The sequence below is a fragment of the Anas platyrhynchos genome, chromosome 1, assembly GCF_047663525.1.
Source record: "Anas platyrhynchos isolate ZD024472 breed Pekin duck chromosome 1, IASCAAS_PekinDuck_T2T, whole genome shotgun sequence".
Classification (NCBI taxonomy): Eukaryota; Metazoa; Chordata; class Aves; order Anseriformes; family Anatidae; genus Anas; species Anas platyrhynchos.
In genome coordinates this window covers 34,562,015-34,578,238 of record NC_092587.1, presented here as the reverse complement: position 1 = coordinate 34,578,238, position 16,224 = coordinate 34,562,015, and the positions used below count along the sequence as shown (strand labels likewise).

Below are 16,224 nucleotides of genomic sequence, written 5' to 3'. Positions count from 1 at the left end.
ACGATCAGTTGCACAAAATCAAACTGGAGACCAGTTATCAGTGGTATACCCAGAGGTCAGTACTGGGGTCGATACTGTTTGACAACTGCATTAATGACCCTAGTGATTTTGTTTCTGTGATCTTTGATACTCTAGAAACGTTATCAGAGGAAAAATTATTATCTAATTTAAGAACGTGTTTTAGAAGTCCTTTCAATGGTGGGGACAATATTTTTTTATGTAAGAAGATGTTTTCAATCTATGACAACAAAACAGTTTGAAAAATCAATGTTATTACCAATGATACATATCTAAATTGTCTAAAATATGTATTTATGTATTAACCTTTCAGAATTAAGCAGTCCTAAGTTGGGAGGAATCAGTTAAATTTATCAATAAAATTTTAAAGTTTGCAACTTTTTAATCTCATTGAACAAACATATCTTAATACGATTGGTGCAAGTTTATGTTTTACCAGTGCATTTCACACAGGTGAATGATAATAAAAGAGAATGTATGTACTCAGTACTGTAAAGTTCAATTGCAGCATGAGAAAGAAAATATGCTCAAATAGAGACTGCTTTTAGCCTATAGTTTTCTATTGCTTTTACAGTTTCTCTTTCTTTTTCTCCTTAATTCTTTCATTTGTGTCAGATATTTGTTCTGAATCACAGAATCACAGAATTTCTAGGTTGGAAGAGACCTCAAGATCATCAAGTCCAACCTCTGACCTAACACTAACAAATCCTCCACTAAACCATATCCCTAAGCTCTACATCTAAACGTCTTTTAAAGACCTCCAGGGATGTTGACTCCACCACTTCCCTGGGCAGCCCGTCCCAATGTCTAACAACCCTTTCAGTAAAGAAGTTCTGTTAATATATTTTTATTTAAATACATGTATTTTATATTATATATTAATGTTATCTATATTATATATAGATATTTATCATATATTATTTTTGACTGCTTCAGAGTCATCTTCTGCACTTTGTATATTGATGTACTGTCAAGCAATTAAGGAGGGAATTAAGTAGTCAAGAAAACAATTGAGATTCAAATCAGCTTCAGTTTTAAATACATAAACATAGTTGTTTCCATGTGCAATAGGTATTGGGGGTTCTGGTGGACAAAAGGCTTGACATTAGCTGGTGGAGTGTGCTTGAAGCCCAGAAGGCCAACTAAGGTGCATCAAAAGAGGTACGACTAGCAGGTCATGGGAGGTGGTTGTTCACCTCTACTTTGCCCTCGTGAGGCCACTCCTGGAGTACCATGTCCCCAGTAAAAGAAAGATGTGGACCAGTTAGAAAAAGTCCAGATGAGGGCTACAAAGATGATAAAGAGGCTGGAGCACCTCTCCTATAAAGAAAGGCTGAGAGAGCTGGAACCCACAGAAGAGAAGGATCTGGGGTGACCTCATTGCAACATGTCAGTACTATAAAAAAAAAAACAAACAAAAAAAAACACTATTGGCTTATAAAAAAGATCAACTCTTTGCTCAATGGGATAATGACAGGACAAGGGGGAATGGTTTCATACTAAAAGAGGGGAAATTTAGGTTAGAGGAGGAAATTCTTCACTCAGAGGGTGGTGAGACACTCGAACAGGTTGCCCAGAGAGGTTGTGGATGCCCCACCCCTGGAGGTGTTCATGACCAGGTTAGATGAGTCCGTGAGCAACCCGATCAGGGTGGCATCCCTACCTTTATTAGGGAGATTGGAACTAGATTATCTTTGAGGTCCCTTTCAACCCAAGACATTCAAAGATTCTGTGATTCTATGATCTTTAAGGTCCCTTCCAACACAAGATAGTCTATGATTCTATGATTTATTCTATGATTCTATAAACTCTTGTTATAGTTGATGTAGAACCTTTTTGTAGATCTCATGGACCCTAAAATCACTGTACCTGCTGGCTAATCGCTTGTCTAAACCCTAGATTTTATTGAATGTTTATCTAGATATCCATTGCCTATAATGGGATCATAGACATCAAGCTCACCTAGACATAAACAGTTAACTGTGCATATCTTAATCTTGAACTGAATCCCATCCACGGAGATAATATCCCAGAAGCTGTAGCCTTATATAATTAAATAAATAATTTAAATAAAGAGAGAGAGAGAGAGAAAGAAAATCAGAATACTAGTATCATGATCTCTACTCACTGAGATGGAATTATTAATAAAGTTATTTGCTTTACACTTGATAATCCAGTCATGACAGGATTATACACTGATGTATAAAATTTACTTAAAATAAGTAAATAAGTCATGTTACTGCTCATGGTTGTGAGTATTAGCTGTGTCTGTTTAGATTCCTGACATAGAGAATTCAGGTTCCTTCAGAACTGCTGAACTACAACTGTGGGTTTATCTAAACTCTCTGAGTTGTCATTTTGGTTGTGGCACTTTGTATATTGTTTGTTTGCCCTATTGCTGTGCAGTCCCTTCCTCATTACTGACAGTGAATTCAGTTTTCTTCTCATTTTCTTTCCTCTACAATTTTTGTTTGTTTGTTTGTTTGGAAAATGAGCTGATTATTTTTCACAATAGGTTTATTATGCCCCATCCCTGGAAATGTTCAAACCCAGTCTGGATGGGGCTTTGAGCAACCTGGTTTGGTGGAAGATGTCCCTGCCCATGGCAGGGGGGTTGGAACTAGATGAGTTCCTTCCAACCAAAACCGTTCTATGATGCTATGATTACCTCTTCTGTATAGATGTTAGATTATGAATATCTTCAAGGCATCTAGTTCTTGTGTTTCATTGTGTTGTATATTTACTTTGTTCCTTTATTCCGTTTCTGAAGGGACCCCTGTGGTATTTGCTGTAACTTCAAATTTTACCTATGTCAGAATCATCCTTATTCCCTGAGCACTATTTTGGATTTCCTTTAATTTATCTCCAGTGTATTTCATTTGTCATTTTTATCCAGGAATATTGCCATGAATTATCCCCTGTTTTTTTTTTTTTTTTTTGTTTTTTTTTTTTTTTTTTTTTTTTTTTTTTTAATCCTCAGTGTTCAGCTGGGATAAATTACAGTTTGTCCTGCTAGCATACAAAAGAGAGACTGGAAGAATTACAAGGATATTGTCTGACTTTCAGGACCCTCAGCCTCAGACAGTGAAAAATGAGTGACTATTTAGAGTCTGTTTTGTTAAGCATCCTGAAAGAGGCAACACAACCCTGGACCAAAGTCTGCTTTTCCTCTTCCTCTCCTTTCCCCTGGATATGATAGTTTATTGGTGAAAGCATTCAGTTCATGCTAGCAAAGTCTGAGTAGGAGTCCTTTCAAGAGGGTTATGCCTCAAACTGTTTTTTCTCCGCTCTATCTTGGGAAGGTCAGAATGCCTCTGGAGATTACTTGTGGCCTTTTGTTTCTAAATCAGCATTACGGCTCTACCTTATGAAGTCATCCTAGACACTGGGGCATGGGCAAATTTTCTAATTTGAGGCAAAATTATTTCAGAATAATTTGCTTTTACTTCTACTTGTAACAAGATACTGAATTTTCTTTATATCCATCTACTCTATACTGAGAACTCAGGTCATTAGGCAATATGATTAAAAGCAAATGCTCATAAACAAAAAGCTCTAAGGGGACTAGGGGAACCACAGCAGGTGGGGGAACCCCAAGAATTTAATCAGTTCTAATGAAGAATCCTGACTTGGTGTTCCTAGTGTTATCATTGACATTATGAAAAGAGCTTACTGCCTACAGAGTACAGGACCTATCATGGGATGCAGGGAGAACAGAAGTTAAGGAATATGTGACGTTCATCATGGGATGTTTAGTGAAAGGACAAAAGGCAAAGAAAGAGAGGAGTTGGAGTGCACTGGGGAGGAACAAGCATGGGAAAATAAAAGGTTAAAGGTAAAAGAGGCTTCTTGCGTGTAGACAGGGGCTGGTCAGTATACTTGTCTGGCTGAACCTGATCACTGCAAGTTATCCTATATTCTCACTAAATCCTAACTGTCTCTTTTGTGGGTATATGTGAGTGCTAGGGAAATTCAAGGTGGACTAGCTGATAATAGACTAAGAGATCTGGCTACCAGCAGCTGGAGTCAAAGCACAAACCTCAGAGGCCTGAGGTGCCAGCAAGTCATGAAGTCCTAGGTCTAGGAGACAGCTACTGGGTAAACAGAGTGCCTAACACCAGCTTCTGGACACACCCACAGTGTATATTCCACTGAAAGGTTTTAATTCTGATCAGTCAAAGAGGAAGAACAGGGTTGGTGCTGTTTGTGTTTGTGTGGATGATCTTTTTGTTTTGGTGGATGCCACTGTTTCCTGTCTGTGTTGATCCATGCAGATAGCCATGTGTTTAAAGTGTGTGTGGTGCATGTGTGCATGGCTGGTTGTGGGTTCAGCCTTGATGCTAATAACTCAGCATTGTCAGATCTCCTTCTAATCCACAGCCATGGGAAAGTAAAAAAAAAAACAAACAAACAAAACAAAAACAAAAAGACATAATTCCCACTGCATGTAGTTTGCAAATGCATTTCACTCAAAGGTTTTCCCTCCCCTCCCCTTCCCTCCCCTTCCCTTCCTCTTCCTCTTCCTCTTCCTCTTCCTCTTCCTCTTCCTCTTCCTCTTCCTCTTCCTCTTCCTCTTCCTCTTCCTCTTCCTCTTCCTCTTCCCCTTTCCTTGTTACTCTATAATTACTCGCAGTAGATTATGCTTTATTTTTTTGATCTGCAAAATGTATGTGAAGAAACATACACAGAAAATTATTATTTTTTTTTTTTAAATTGCATGTGACTTCTCACAAGCCCATAGTTAATATAAACCAATGTCTAAAAGTTTCTTGTTGTCTTTTATAAGTTGTGGATAATTTTTGAAACATTTCTTCTTATTTTTTTCTTGTTCTTTCTGTGTTGAGCTCATGGATCTGGGGGTCATGTTACTAGTGTGTTTTTAAGCTGCACACAATTACCCTCAACCCTGTAAAGCACTGCACAGCAGGACAGTATTTATGACCTGTCACAATGAAAGCCACTGTCTTATGCAGCCCAACAGGAGTCCAAGTATAATGCAGTGGTTTTGAAGAATATGAAGGTACAGTGTAGGGATAACATATTTAAACATCACATTACTATGCCTTTGAACATAATTTTTCCAATCCCTATTTTACACTCAGAAGTTAAGCTGCATGTGTCCTCTGTGGGTTGCTGAAGTAGAATTTTATTTGTTTATTATCTTTTATTTTCTAAGCGAAATTATCATCCTATATCACATTATTTGGAGGGATTATTAACCTTAACTATTGAGATCCAAGGGCAATTCACAGGGTATTGCTCACTTAGTCTTCATGATGTCAGACAATTTGTTCTGAAGAATTTTTGTTTAAGAACAACCTATCACATAGTTCTACGTTAACTTCAAATTAAGTCTTCATGCAACAAAAGTTGCATGTATGTTCAGGTTATGTATATAATGAAATGAATATATATTCACATCATGTGAGCCTAAGACAGCCATTAAAGTGATGCAGCATATAAGAAAATGTTTGACAGCAAAACCTTTTCACAAAATTAGAGACAAATATTGGTATGATAAATGCAGAATTTTAGTGTCATTTAATGACATTTTTGAAAACACCACATTACTTTTCCACCAACATCACTTTCATTCCTCCAATAAGTAATGTAAACAGGACTACAAGTGAAAATTATAATAATCAAGAGTGTGCTAAAGTATGCTCTCAATTTCTTTTCTCTAATTTTGATGTCTCTCTTTCTCTCTCTCTTTCTTTCTTTCTTCCTTTCTTCAGTCCTGCAGATTTTCAAAAATGATTTTTGATTCTACTTTGTGAGTGTTTCGTATGAAACACCCTTGAGGCTTTTTTTTTTAATGATGCTTTTTTTTTTCTTTTTTTTTTCTTTTTCTTTTCTCCATGAAGCTAATGAACATCCATCCTTTTAAAGTATGTAATTTTAAAATTGTAAACCCCATATTATGACATACTCTTAAAATGTCAGGGTCTGTAAATTTTTCACATTAGTCCTAATATCATACAAACTTGTTGTAAGGAGTACTTCTTTATGCATTTGTCTGGAATCCATCATGCCCATGATTAGTGTCATGACTTTAGCATCAGAAAGCATCACATACTGATAGTTTATCTGAGCTGTCAATGATTTACAGCCAATCAAGTAAATACCCTACAATGCTAAACACTCTCTTTAATTTACGAGGGGATAGAATATCTGTGAATGATTTTGTCTCAGCAGACTAACAACTTTGGATCAATGTCAGCTGTCACTTGATTAATTATGTACATAAGGCAGCTGATCACAGAAAATTTCCACCTTTTCCCCTTAGTATTTGTATTTGTTCTTCACACTTAGTCATAGTCATTCAACAGCTGCATATGATGCAACAGCAAAACAAGCATTAGCAGGATGCTATAGGCTGGGTAAAATAAATAGAATATGTTTAGTGCAATATGTAGAAAAAAGATAGTGAAGACATCAATATTTTTGAAGTTAAAAAATTTATCACTTTGTTAACTTGGGAGAGATGATATCTTGTCCTTAAAAGGTAATTGCATTATTTTTCTTAATATTTAATGGATTTAATCTTTCCTCTTACTACTACTTGGGTTATACCTTTTTATTTTTATTTTTTCCTTATTTATGCTTCACTTAATTTAGGAATGTAGGATTTAATATTTATTTATTTATTCATCCCTTAAATGGGTATTATGCTTAAGAACTCCATTACATGCTCAGTGGCAGCTGCCAGCATTTGTTCTGATATACTGCAAAACAGCTTATGTAGTGTTTTGCAGGTCACTTTGGCCTAATGTAAGTAGCATTATTCCCTGATTCTTTAGGTTACCTTTTGCTTACTGTCAATCAGAGATGTTGTCAATTTTAAGGAGATAAATTATGGGCAAGGATATCACAGGCATTAGGAGCTGTAGGGTGCAGCACTGCAGTAGCACATTTAGATTGCATCCCATCAGAGAGCTCTCTGGTGGTTGTCCACTGTAGAGCTCCCCTCCCCTCTTCTGAAATAATACTGTTTATCCCATGCTCTTGATGTCTGGCTCAAAGAAGCCTTATATGCCTATCTGTTCCTGAAACTTTAGGTAGAGTACTGGTTTCTTAAGTGCCTGATCAAATCTTGCCTTACTAGAAGAGCATGCTGCTACATGCAAAATCTAGAAAAGGTTGAGGTAATTAGGTAGGAATGGGGGTAAACTGGGAAAAGTATTTTTCTCTAGAACATTTTCATCATTGACAGCATCTATTTTCAAATCATTGAAGGAATTAATTGGCTTCTATGGTTCTGTAAATTTGTTAGAAACATGATAGTCATACTGACTAAAATGCTTACTTAACCAGCTCAGCTCTTGGGGTCTTGTGACCTGCTGGATTTGACCTGCTGTGTTTTGTATCAAACCAAATACAATTGCTGGTAGCTCAGTTCCTTCTGACTCTCACTCGAAAAAGTGAAACACGTAACTCCATAATTAGGAGGGATCAGCATCCTGGATGTGCAATCTGTGTATACAACCATGTGCATCTTGAAGCGATCCAGTTGATAATTTTAGGAGGAAATCTCAGTGATTGATACAAAACAATCATGAGCACTACTCAGGTGCTTTCTTTTCTTTTCTTAGATTTCACTGACTTATATATCTGCCACTGAAAGTCTCTTACAGACTACTGCCTTGCCTTTCTCTGTGATTATTGCATCCCTTATTACATTTTGTGAGGATGTCAATGGAGGAAAGAATGTTTTAATATGAAGGTGTAGATGACTGCAGATAACCTGGCATTCACAGACAGATACAAGAACTCTTTATAACTTGTGTTATTATCAGAATGCTTTGCAAAAATGGGGCAGCTGCCACATGCATATATGTAAAATAACTACATACAAATCAGACATGAAGTTTCTCCTACACTACACCAAGAATGAGAGAACACGAGAGTGAGATTTCTGTTATGGTTATTGTTGCTAGATACAAGGGAGCATTATAATATCTTGGTGTGGAAATAATGAAAATAGTTCAGAAGAAGAATAACTAAAATATTGCAGTTTATTTATTTATTTATTTATTTTCCCTTGAGGAAGAACACAACAGAGGTGCATCATGAACACCAGGGTAAGGAGCTGAAGTTTGCACTGGAGCAGCAGAGACTGCTGACTGGGAAAAACTCTTTTGAAGATTGTTGAAGAGTAGGAATTCTGAGAGTATCACAAGTTGTTAATGCTTTATTTTAAAAAAAAAAAAAAAAAAAGAGTATGTCTTCAATTATAATTGAGATAATTTCTTCAAATTGGTGTGACAGCAGTTCAGATTACCCATTTATTCTATCTCACAATTCAAGACAAAACTCAATGAAATTAAAGGGCACATAAAAATGATAAAAAGCTAATATATTTACCCTTAGCATTCAGTCATTCTACAGAAATCACTGTTAAGGGCTTGCTGACAGTTAAGAATTTAAGAGGAGTGAAAAGAAACAAGATATTTATATGAACAAGAGTATCTGTGGTAGTAACACTGGCTGTGCTAAAGATACATGAAGCAAATGAAGCTTGTGGTTTACATTAGGAGTTGAGCTACCCATTGCACAGATTTCAGTACCACAGAGTTTTAAAATCTTTCTCATTGTGAGAGTTTTGTGCTCAACTTGTCTGTTTGTCTAAGCAAGCAGCACCACCATTGATCTGATTTGGTATATTGTTTTGTGCATGTTTTGCACTGCTATAATGCAGTGAGAATAAGCAGTGATTATGGCATGGGAGGAAGATACAATTGCAGTACTTTGGAGCAATAAAACAGAAGAGGTTCCCATACAACTTCTCTGTGAACAGCAGGCATTTTACACCTGCTTTTGTGATTTCAACCAGAAATGAGTCATTTGTCACTTCGTTTATAAGCACTTGGTTAGTATTTATTGTTAAATTTTATTTTATTTTTGATCATCCTGCAACTGCTACAATGGCTTTAAGTGTTTTTTAACATTGCACTTATGACATCCTCAAAATCAGTAATGACAAATTTCAGTTCTAAATGAGTAACTCTGCTACTTCTTGTTGAAGACATGTAGGTTATTGTCTTATCATTGTTTATTAATACTTGAATTTATACTTCCTCTTGAATAACTTCCTTTCTTTTCAAGCTTTCCCTTTTATAACTTTAAACCAAGTAGTATTGAAATCCTGAAAATGCCGCATTTACTCATACATGTACATGAAACACTATGATAAACATTTTGAAAGCTTGTCTGGCTCTCTGCTATTCTTTCTTTCCTGGCTGGATTGCTTTATGAACAGATAACACTGGTATGAAAACTAAAGCTCTGAAATCAAATTTTTGTAGCACAGATTTGTACATGCTCTTTAAAATTTTATTTCCCACAATGGATACTGAAGCTTTAAATATTAATGTGACTTCAATATTGCACAGAATAAGACAGAAGGTTGAGACCTTCTTATATCTTAATGTAATTCCTACAAAGTTAGAACCAGTTATGTATTACCAAGACTTGATTTAGCTAGTGGCATGTCAATGAAGAATAACAAATCTGAACACAGTGCCATAATGATTGCTGTGTTACTCTTTCATTATTCACTCCAATCTCATAACTTCAATGGCATTCAAAGCATGAAATGCATTGTCAAAAATATATCGTTCAAAATACAGTGCCATTAAATATTTTATCCAATTGGCAATGGTGCTGCAAAAGGATTGAGCATTAAACTGCAAATGCTCTTCTAAAAAAAAAAAGTCATTGAACTTTGCTTTCCAGCTCCATTTCTACAGATAAGTCTTCTGTCAGCAATTTCTTTTCAAGTCAAGCAATCTCTTTCTCTCTGTCTTTCTGGTTAGTGTACTACGGAAAGTCTCTACTTCTGTACAGAGGCTGCTGGAGTCCCTGTGAGATATGTTCATCTGATTCGTGTCAGTATGGAACAATGCTAGGGCTGCATTGTATGATGAATGTGACCTTCTGTCTTACATACCCTTGTATAACCACAAGTCTAAGAAAAACAGAGTGGTTAACGTATATAGTTCTAGTATCTTGCAAAGAAACGTTTTAGCAATTCATGTCAATAGAGAGCTTGAAGGGAAATGTATTTGTAGGCTTTTCCTTGAAGTCTCTGATATCTGGGGGGTTTCAGAATAGCTGCTAACTATTATGACTATTGCATGGGACACTATGCAAGTCTCTGATATCTGGCCAGGAGATTAAGGAGACGGGGAGAGCTGAAGAACAACTAAAAGACAAAGCTTGCAGGGGATGCTGCACAAGTCTCTGACATACAGCCAAGTTGGACAAAGGAGAAGGACAAGAGGGAGGAAGACTATGAGCCTTCAGCACGAGAGACCCCCAGAGGGGCCACCAGAGACTGATACGCATGCTCCAGTAGGAGGGTTTGGATTCCAGAAACTAACTATAATAACTCTGTTTTTTTTTTTTTGTTGTTTTTTTTTTTTTTTTTTTTTAAGAAGTAGTAATATGTATCAGCCTAGGAGCATAAAAATCAGCTGCTTGATGAAACTGGTGTGCGTCTTGGTGGAGCAGAGACTTCCAGCACACCCAGCGCTGTTTGCTTACCTCTGTTCCTTTAATAAATTGTAAACTTTGATTATAGTCCTATTTTGAAGTCTGAGCCATTTATTACATCCTGAAAACATGATAGAGAGCTCTTAACTCTGTCTATTGGCATGCAGATTTGACATCTAATTAGCAATTGTTTTCTTTTAAGGTAAAGTTAGAATATTTTCTTAGATGAATGGATATGTAGACCATGTAAGGGAGAACTATATTATATATGTTTTACAATATATTATATATATATTAATATATATAACATAATATAATTAGTACCTCAGGTTTTACTTTTTTTCCACAGTTTTTATCAAATCAAAACAACTCAATTCTACACTAGTTTCTTAACCACTTTTCTTTCTGTTCATACTGTTTTTCCCATGACATTTGGGACATTTCATGAAGATCTTGTGCTCCCTTACCTAACAGCCCAGTATTTCCTTTGGAAGATCTCTTCTACCTTATTCTATATCATGGCCACTTGTGTGCACTATGGCTAATGGCATGTTTAGAAGATTGTCTAAAAGTCTATGTTGCTTATTGCAAAGGCAGAGAACAAGAAAATGCTTACTGTTCATACAAGCAAAAAATGATATTCCTGTAAATCTGAAGTCAAGATTTTGTAGGCTGTATGTGACAGGAATTTTAAAGAAGGGACTTGAAAGATAATTCTGAATTGATTTTTAGGTAAGTTTAAGGTCTTTTTATTGTTATTTTGTTATATTTATTTATTTTTATTATATATATTTTTTCCAAGTGCAAGAGATACTGTGAGAAAAAGTTTGTCTGAAAATCTGGAAAGTCAGTCTTGACAGAGACTATGTGGAATGCCCAGCTTTGAGTCCTCTGTCCAACCAAGCTTACGTTACATTACCATGAGTGTGAATTTTAATAACTTAGAATAACCTTATTACATGTACATATAAAATTTTCCAATTTATTTATGGAAAACAGTCCTTAACTTGCTTAACTTCTCACATAATTTACTGTGTAGCCAGTTAGTGACTGGGGGCAGGGAAAGGTATAGAAACTTTCATCAGTCAGGTAGCTGGTCAAGTATAAAGAGCATGTATGTGATACATGCATTACAGATACAAGTTGCCAGTACATACGGACTGGGGAGTCTTTCCAGATGAACTGATAATGCCTCCACAAGGAAGTCTGCATCAAGGACTTCTGTCAACACCCCTCTCATGGTGAATGCTATCCTGTCCAAGAGTTTTCTGGTTCAGCTGTACCCTACTCCAAGGATCCCAATGCATTGCTGCAGTTGTTCATGTAAGCTTCAACATGGTGGAATATGGAGCAAGAGGTTTATTTTACTGGCTATATACTATCTTTTTACAGCTTTAAAAAGAACGGTTAACATCTTAAACTACATTTTCTTTCACTATTCTCATTTGCTGGGTTTTTGCTTCCCAATAGCTAGCTGTAATGTAACTTCTAGTGAGTCTGAATTAGTCAACAGTATAGATATTGGGGAAGTTGATTATAGGTTTTCTGGTAGAATGTATCTGACCAGATTTTCATAAAAGTAAGGGTGACTTTGTAAACAACTTGCCTTTGTGATGGATGCACTTTCTGTTGGGCAATGATCCTCTAAGTGATATATTATTCTATCTTCATTATTCTATTATTAAGCTTCTTTAGTAACAGTAAGTTAAAATATATATACATGTATATATCAAAACAACAACAACTTTGTGGGGCTTTAAGGGAGAACTTTAATCCAAAATTGTAAGACTTTTTGTTTGGGCAGCCTTTTTTTGCCAGGTCAGAAGTGCGGAATAGAGATCATACGAAGCTGACATTTGTATTGTTTATAGAGGGATGAAAGCTGGTTTAAACAAATATCACTAAGGCCTCTGTTGCCTATGCAGACATATTAGGTGCATGGGGCAAAGATTTCATTTCACTACATCAGAAGAAATTATTTCATTCCTTGTCATTGCAATTTTTCACGTTTCCAGGTTTCTGTTTTTAATATCTGAGTAAACTCATCTCTTCAACCTATTGCTACAGGCTACAAAAGATAGTAACAAACCTCAGCTGGGATTCACATATAATGAAAACATAAAAGGTAGAGTTAATAGCCACAGACATTCAAATGGGTCCTTTACCCATGGGTTTTGCATGTTTTGGAACAGGCTGAGTCAATGCCATAATATTGCCTTTACCTCCTTAATGGCCTATTGTATTTATCATCACTGGGAAATTTTCCGGAGGAAAAAAAAAGAATATAAAAAAATCCAGAGAAGAATACAACTTCACTGGCACTTCTGAACACCTTCAGTACTTACTGTGCTTTTCCTAGCTAGTAAGCTGTTAATCTTCCTACACTTTCTGATCAGAGTTTAGACAACAAACAAAATGAATTACAGTAACAGCACACACAGAATTCCCAAGTACCAATGTGTTTGGCATGATTTAGAAGCATGCTAATGAATGTACTTCTGTACAAGAACATATTACATATTAAATAAATTTAATTCAGTTTGTTTGTACCTATTCTATATTTTTTTTCTTTTGCAGTATCCCTTGTGTGGCCACCCTGGAGATGTATAAAAACAAATGTTGAGATTTGTTATATAGAGGTGTTTATAAAACCTTACTTTAAGAAAGTCCATTTGATAATGTCTATGCTCACATGACTACATGTAGTGTTGCTTTTAACTAATTAATTTGCTTGCTGCATGATGCCAAATCTCTTCCAAGGATGGGCTAGCCATGTGCTAGCAAATAGCTTCTACCGTGTTGCAGTTAGTCTGATGAGAGGTTGAGTAGGCCTACACTATGCCTGTGACTTCAGTTGATACATGGCCCTTTAGAGACCCCTAGAAAAGTCAAGTTACAGCCAGGCAACAGAGAGGTATAAAGTCACAGAGGTAGCTTAAATTTTGTTCTGATAACAAGCATATCTGGAGAAGAAAACTACAAAGCAGGGGAAGTTCTTCTTAAGCAGCTTAAGTACTGTAGTGGCTACTACCCTTGGATGATGTATTGTAATGGTGACAACGATGCATTGACTTGGGTATGGTAAGCTACTGGGATACACATACTGAAATAAGATTGTCATAGGATTAAACTGCTTGTCTAGCAGGAGAAAGATGGGTCCTTGTTTTTTGTTTGTTTTGTTTTTTTTCCTTAAACCACCCCAGGAAAGACAGGGCTTTCTGAAGTGTATGCCAATGTGTGTTGAGTTTTCGCCCAGGATATTATTTTAGCATAGGAACAGGAAATATGGACAAGTCATCCAGAGAGTAATTATGCCAAAGAGTTAATGAAAAATAGCACTGAATTATTTTAATTACTAAATAAAAATAACAATAAAATACGTTCCATTGCAGGAATAAAGCTCTATTAGTTTGGGTCAGAGCAGTGTTACAATGCTGCAAACTTTTGAAAGTATTGTCTGGAAGTGGTGTTCCACCTTGCATATACAAATATTTAACATTGATAGTCTCAACATTTGTTAACAACAACAAAAGCATTCACAATTCAGTTTGCATTCTATTTATAGTGTTATATCAGGGTAGCATTATCAAACAAACCTCTAAGACAAAAATGAGTTAAATAATTATTCAACATATTTTGCTAATAACAAGCCTTCCTTCTGCTTTCTTCCGCCCTCCTGAAATATTTTTTTACAATACATTTTTATTACTAATATATTACAGCAGTGATTAAACATGACACTGTGCTCAGGGGACTTGGTTACATGGGTGTTAGTAGACAGAAAATAGTTACCCTTTTACCCTTGCTCTGTTCAACTCAACAAAATGAAATTAGAGTTGTAGGAAGATAACAGGATTATTGTAGAGTCATCATTTCCTGCAGCATTTATTGTCTAAATTTGACCTTTGCAAGAGTTCATTATGCTAAGAGAGATATATCATGCTAATAGGAAAAAGTCGTCCAGAATACCTGAGAGCTATTGAGCTAACCAAGTAAATAACTCTAGAGACAGTGCATGTATGTATTTAAAATATATTTGTGTATCAATATAATAATAATATAATAATACCAATATAATAATATATATATAAATATGCCAACCCAATGTGAGCATGTCTTCATAGCAGTGGAAAAACAAAACAAAATGACAAACAACAAACAAAACATAATAGGAAAAAGAAAAAAAAAAAAAAACACAACAAAAAAAAACCACACAACTTTTATCTCTGTTCCTTCTCTGGATAACAGAGTGATGGGGTGAAAAGCCACAGGAAGCAAGGAGAATTGATATGATACCTTCAGCGGAATATATGTAATGTGAAAAAACAATGCTCTCAGTTCGATCAGTCCCATCAAGGGAGCTGCTTCCAGGCCTTCAATAAGCACTAAGCCTGGATTCAACTTGAGAATGCGCTTCTGAAGAACTACAAAATACCCAAGATGCTTGAAGGCTAGTACCTTCAAGAATTTGTACTATACCCATCTTTATAACCCGGTGGTCTGCGTTAGCTGATGCATCAAAATCATCTTTAAAGACCAAATCAGCTCTGCCATGCCTATCCCAAGATATCTTAGTTCTCTGCAGGAAGAATGAAGATCATACATGGATGTCTATCGCCCAGATTCTAGCTTCTGTAAACAAGCATATCACTGCCTAATTTATTTTAACTGTTAGCCACTGTTTAATGATATAATCCCTTGGTTGTTATGTGAGACCTAGCAATTTAGCTGGGGTACCAATTCTTAGACATTTCAGTGACCTCTTCAGCTGACTGGTTCTCTACTTAGAACTTTATTTGTTTGTTTGTTTGCTTGTTTTTATTTATTTATTTATTTATTTTTTAAATCTACTTTCTTACCATACCACATCTTTTAGTTCTGAGGATGAAATGACAATGTCAAACCATCAACTTATACTAAACAATTGGGAAGAAGTTGTAAACCAAAAAAAACACAAAGAAACAAACAAACAAACAACAACAACAACAACAACAAAAAACAACACCAAAATACCTTCAAAATTTAAAAGAGTTAAAGAGTTTACAAGATAGGTGATCAAAATGCTTATGTTCTCCGTGCCATACCTTCCTTCAAGTTAAGGATGAACTCTGTGCTTCTTCTGTCAAATGACAGCAATGAAAACACCTTTAATGCACTGAAATGTTGATGGGTGTCTTGCAGTAGGGACAGCAAGTAATTGTTGACGTAACTGAATGTTTTGGAAATGGTTTTGTTTGCTAATGTCACAAACAAAAATAATATGGCCAATAATGTCATGTGATAGTGTGCTCATTAGAGCTTCCTAAACACAGAGAAGAGAGACAGGATACACTGAATGTTCATCTGCTAATAGAGGTATTCAACAGATAAACTTAATGAATGACTTATTTTTATTGTAATATTTGCTGGTGACCTATAAATTTAATTAATAGTCATTGTGAAAACTTCTTTTTACCTTTTTACAAACAAGTAATTTTTTATAAACCCACAATATATTGATTCATTATGTAATGAGTACAATGTAGCTTATAACTCCTTTTGAAGGCATGTTTTGAAAGATGTAGTGGATGCCTGAATGATTTCTAGAATGCAACATAAATCTGCTTTTATGCTTTATGTGTTCTTATCACTATATATATCGGTTGTACAACAAATGAAGAAATCTATGTTAATTCTTGGGGACTGGGTATTTCAGATTATTTGCTTGGATTG

General features: G+C 35.7%; 1 long non-coding RNA gene across 1 annotated transcript; it reads left to right on the top strand.

Moving 5' to 3' along the window:
* Positions 1–6,327: 6,327 nt before the first annotated feature.
* On the top strand, positions 6,328–15,540 carry LOC106014350 (uncharacterized). The gene is made up of 3 exons (XR_001185604.5): positions 6,328–6,523; positions 11,649–11,835; positions 13,090–15,540. It is a non-coding gene; the product is annotated as an uncharacterized lncRNA (long non-coding RNA).
* Positions 15,541–16,224: the final 684 nt, after the last annotated feature.